This window comes from Mauremys reevesii, linkage group 3 (assembly GCF_016161935.1).
Source record: "Mauremys reevesii isolate NIE-2019 linkage group 3, ASM1616193v1, whole genome shotgun sequence".
Lineage (NCBI taxonomy): Eukaryota > Metazoa > Chordata > Testudines > Geoemydidae > Mauremys > Mauremys reevesii.
In genome coordinates this window covers 124,730,994-124,736,522 of record NC_052625.1, presented here as the reverse complement: position 1 = coordinate 124,736,522, position 5,529 = coordinate 124,730,994, and the positions used below count along the sequence as shown (strand labels likewise).

At 41.0% G+C, this 5,529-nt stretch overlaps 1 long non-coding RNA gene across 1 annotated transcript; it reads right to left on the bottom strand.

Annotated features, from left to right (window-relative positions):
• Positions 1-1,104: 1,104 nt before the first annotated feature.
• Positions 1,105-4,858, bottom strand: LOC120400185. The gene is made up of 3 exons (XR_005595583.1): positions 4,740-4,858; positions 1,520-1,650; positions 1,105-1,217 (listed from the first exon to the last, which is right to left on the bottom strand). It is a non-coding gene; the product is annotated as an uncharacterized LOC120400185 (long non-coding RNA).
• Positions 4,859-5,529: the final 671 nt, after the last annotated feature.

The following is a 5,529-nucleotide window of genomic DNA, read 5'->3' as shown; positions in this document are numbered from 1 at the left end:
CTGAAGCAAATTCTGCCATATGGGAGGATTTTAGAATACAACTAGCTTTAAGGGCCAACATAAAATAAGGGTATATGTCTGTTTTGGTGTCAGTCTCCTTCGTTAATATATAATTTTGCTACAATCTCTTTACATTTATTATGATGTAAACAATCTGTCTCTCTCAGCATTTCATGTCCTCATGTGTTGTCATATGTTGAGGAAACCATTCTCCTTCTACAGCTCATATGCAGTCACTGTTCCAAGAGTCTCAATTCAATGAAGCTTTGATGTTTGCCTTTGAGTCTGTTCTGAAACCCCCAAAATACCTGCTTTAATTTAGCTGGTTATTTCTAACTGGAAAACATGATTGAAATGCTTCATTTTCTACAAACTGTGAGCATTAAATAATGGATCCTTGGGAGTGAATTCCTAGGTTGTACTTTAATGTTTAAAATCTCATGCAGTCATTCATAGTGGCCCAATTGCTAAAGTAAAAGTGCAACTTTTTAGTCAATCAGGAAATAATATATTATTTCTAACACAACTGTGATGAGAGCCTTCTCCCGGTGGCTTACTTGTCTGAGATCTGTTACCAATGGGAAAAGTCTGCCATTGGTTGACCTCTAACAGAGGAAGACATTTATATTTTGTTCGTTTTCCTGTTTAGAAATCTTTGCTTGACTTTGACCTTGGATTGTAAGGAGCACTCCTTTATGTACAAAGATATAAGTCTCACAGTTCATGAGTTTAGACCTCGCCTATCCCCTAAGGGTGGAGTGCTTCTAACTATAACAATGCAAGGGTGCCTGTGCTCTAAGGGGCCACGTTGCCTTTGCATACACATTATTAGTGTAGTTTCCAAACACAGCAATGGCTTTCCTGACTGAAAAAGTGTGGTTTTGGTTCACATCACTGGCAGAATATTGTTGAATTCAAATAAAATTTTCTAGGTTTTTTTTTTTTAAAGCTTCACACAGACTACCAAATATCGTTAAGGAAATGTAATTGAATAGCAACAGGAAGAAGTGAAAAGACCATGTACTAGCAATAGTCACCTCAAAAGCTTCAGAGCTCAGAAACAATGAAAGGCTGGGGCCTTCTCTGACACTTCATTTATGCACAGTTTTTTTTATCCATAATAGAAAGCATAAAAGAACAGTTTCTCTTGTAAGATTTCTGGTACTTCCTGTGGCCAATACAGCCAAAGCAGCCTCTTGTATGATTCCAGCCACAACCTGGAGGTAAAAGAAGAGACAAATATGATTTTAAGTGGATATTCTATACTTTAAAAAAAGGCTTGACTTGAGATTTTGGTCAGAAGGATGTCTCTCTCTTATCTGAACTTATTTCCCCATCCTTGTTGTGTATGTAATAGATGTATACTGGAGAAGTTCACAGATCTTTTCGATTAGATAATTTCAAAAGAAGGAGACATATGCAACAATGTTCTTGCAATTCCCTGCCAAACAGCCTCATGTGTCAGCATTTCATTTTGTAATCAGTTGGCTAGTGTGTGTACATGGAACCCTGCACTTACCGACTGGAAACAGGGCTCATCTGCTCAGCTGTGTATCATAGGCAGTTTACTGTTGAGAGCTACCTGCTCTGTGAGAGGAGCTTGTGCTTCATGGGAGGATCCCAGTTCTAGTCTTGCTATCACTGAAGTTCCTAGTGGCAATGTAAAGAACATAAGAATCGGGAAGTCTTCTATCCAGACAGATTTGTAACAATATTATGATGCAGTCTTTAATATTAGCTTAAACACCACTACTGGGTAATGCCAGAACGGGACAGAAGTCTGAGATTAATTGACCACCTTTACATTTGATCATCACTGAATATGATACCCTTGTGTTTTCATTAGTTAAACTAATATATCTTTATGAACAGTGCGGGAGGCTTTAACAGCATATGTTGCATCACTGCTTAATGTAGAGTCAGCAGCTGATACATCCTGGGAGTCATTGCTCAGATGAACATATTCCAAAGTAACAACATGTTCCATGTTGGAAAAGCAAGTTTGAGCAGTAATTATTTACTTAATTCAAATGATGTACAGACACAGAGGCTTAAATATGCCTCTAGTATTCTTACTTGGTATTTCAAAATAAAATGGCCAGCAGCCCTGATTTTCCCAGGAAAGTCTTAAACTGGCCTTTCAGCCTCATGGAATGAATTCCCATTGTTTGAGCTGCTGCATTAATGGCTGGTAAAGGGAGAAGATTTGCCTGATTGTGTCACCAGTGCTATGACTGATGCTGCAGTAGTGCCAGTTTGTAAATCTTTCCTGCGAGTAAATAAGTTTTCATTGTCCAACCAATCACTTTGCAATGCAAGTGTGCTTAGAATAATGAGCAAACTATTTTGGCATGTTTCACTTTCAGTCAAGCAGTGGCCTAGCGAGATCAGAAAATAGACCCTTTCTCACCTCCACAAAACAGAGAGAAATCAGGCACATTCTATTGTTCCCCAATTTTCAGCTCATTAGCTGGCCACCCTGATCACCTAACCCTAAGACCAGCCATTTCTTTGGTAGCTAACATATGAAAAGGTTCCATGAAAGATCAGGTTAATGGGTCAATGAATTGTGCTGATTCAGAAAGAAGAAAAAGATGGTTGCCCAAACTGAATACTCTGTGTAAACCCCAATGATCTCATCTCAAATATTTTTTAAAAATATCCAAGCCAGAATGGGTATTGAAGCCACTGCTTATGGCTGGGGGTAGGAGAATTGGGAGAGTTGCAGTTTGTGGCAGTAAGATGGAGGACCTCCCCCGTCTCCTCCTCCTATCATTGCCATGCTCTTCCCACCAATGGCAAAGGACCCTACCCCTTAGATCTCCCTTATTACCACAAGCAAGAGTTTCACTTGGTACTTGCCTTTTGCCTCATACTCCAGAGTACAATCTGTGTCCCCTGGTGGGTGGAAAAGTTTAGAGTAGGACTCCAGGACTAAGAGGCTGGAGGGTACAGGCTCTCTTATAGGAACAGGGAGAAGGAGTCAGGTGAATGCAGGGGGTCACTACCTCTGGCCTAGCGAAAGCTGAGCATATTTACCTGACCTTCACAAATGTCATGTGAGTGGGAAGACGTAAAACCTCTTCTTCCCTTCTATTCAGGAGCCCAAGACTTTCCAACTCTGACCTGTGGGAATTTGTGCTCCACTTGTGGAAGGGAATAGAGTCCTCTTAAGATCAGTGTTGCAGTTAGTGTGCAGGTTATGTCTATGCAGATCCCTGCTAGCCACACCCACTTCTTTAGTTTTGCAGCAGTCCATGAGGATTTCTACCTAAACACCAGGTTCTGCTTCTGAAAAATCAAGCAGCAACCCACTACAGGCACTCAGTACTGCCTGTTCTGGCTTCCCCATACCATCCATGCTTGGAATCTACTGAAATAGCTAACAGTGTTTTCCAATAGTTTGTAAAACATCTTGGCATCTTTGGGTAGGAATGGTGTTATTTCATATAATTTTCCATGTCAACATTTATAGGACTATCTTTGTACCATTAATTCAAAACTACTCGATAATGTGATAGAAAATGACATGGTTTGTGAGCACACTTGGCTCAAACTAAGAGTATCTGCTAGAGAGTATGCAGAATAAAGCACCGAGAAGCACTTTTCCACTGGGTTCAATTAGTTGAATCCCATCAAATATTTTATTGCAACACTGCCAAGGAAATCCAGTACTAGAATTCTATTCGTATTTTTTTTTAGCCTAGATTTGACATGATCATCTAGCTCAGAGTAAGCATAGCCTTCTATTGCACTGCCCAGGAGCAGCCTGGGAGGGAAACTGTCATCCCAGGACTCAAAATCACAGTCTCCCTCTCAAGCTCTCCTCTGCTTCAGGTAAGCAAAATGCGGTGACAAGTCTACAGCTAGTGCAGTAGATGTTGCTCAGTTCACCAGTGTAGCTCTATTGCGAAGTGCATGTTGGGGGTGGGAGGGAAGCAATGCTTCGCCCCCTTCTGGCCCCTTGGGAGGCAGAAGCTCTGCAAATCCCTGGTTCTGCATAGCAGCACAAAGGAGCAGGGGGTGCCTTAGGCGTGATGTCCGTCTGCATACCTGAGATTCCTTAGTCCCCTAATTACAGGGTGTCATTTTCTGACATTCCTTATCAGGTCTGAAAGGAATTTCCTGGAAATGCTACTAAGCAAATATTTTTAACACTGCAGAGCAGATAACAGTAGTATTTTAAAACAGTAAAAGTTTGCAGCCCAATAATTTAATGACAGCCATAGACACATTGCTTTGAGAAAATAATGAATGCTATGTATTGTTTCTTAGAAATGCTATGTGGTCTGAGTGGTAGAATGGTTTTCTAATCCAAGAATGGAACATGGTCAGGGAGGGAAGTTAGAGAAAACACAGTGAAGGAAACAGGAAAAAACCCAAACCTCACACTAATTTTTGAATTTTATTGAAAAAAATATGCAAAATATAGTGTTTTAACCATCTAAATTCTAACTTCCTAGACCTAAATTATAACTTTATAAACTCCCCTCTGATTCCTGCTTGGTATATGCCATTTCCTGCTTCCACAGATTTGATTAAAACCCTCTGCATCGTAGGGCAGGCTACCTCCCATAGAACCCCTCATGGCCTCCAGGAAGCCCCCACAAACAGCTCCTGCCTCACTTTCCCTGTTAAGGGGCTTCTTCAATAACTCATAAACCCATTCAATCCCCTTCTCAGGTTGTGCTTTATTAAACTAATCATTCAAAATAAAGTTCTCAAGTCCATCCATTTACCTCCTTTTCAGGTCACTCCCAGGCCTTTCCTGCCTGTAGTCTCATGTCAAAGTTTCTCTGCTGGAGCTTACTCACACCCAACAGTCTCTATACTGTCTTCTTGTCTGCTCAAGCATCCCCCCCGCCCCCTTTCTGCAGCTTCCTACTGTTATTTATAGTGGAACCAGGTGATCCCCACTCAGGGGCATCTTATTATTAACTTGGGGTCACTGGGGTCCAGGGCTCTGGCCCTTAAAGGGACAAGCCCCCCTTTACGTTCTGAAGGGACTTTCTACATTTTACAGGGTTTGCAAAAGAATGGGGCTCTCTTCCAGCAGGGTTTTAAAAAGCCTTCAGGGCGGATGCAAAAATATTACATTGAAGTAGTGCTCAATTACAAGAGACAAGTTTTAATCAATGTTTTTGTAAAGTTTTACCAAACACTTAATCGATAATAGGTTTCAGAGGGGTAGCCATGTTAGTCTGTATCAGCAAAAACAACGAGGAGTCCTTGTGGCACCTTAGAGACTAACAATATTATTTGGGCATAAGCTTTCATGGGCTAAAACCCACTTCATCAGATGCATGAAGTGGAAAATACAGTAGGAAGATATATATAGCAGTACATGAAAAGATGGGAGTTGCCTTACCGAGTCAGAGGGTCGAGACAATTCAGTTAAAGTGGGCTACTATCAGCCTCCCTGGACACTCAATAACAGACTTAAAAGTGGCACTTCTTCAACATAAAAACTTCAAAAACAGACTCCAATGAGAAACTGCAGAACTGGAATTAATTTGCAAACTGGACATC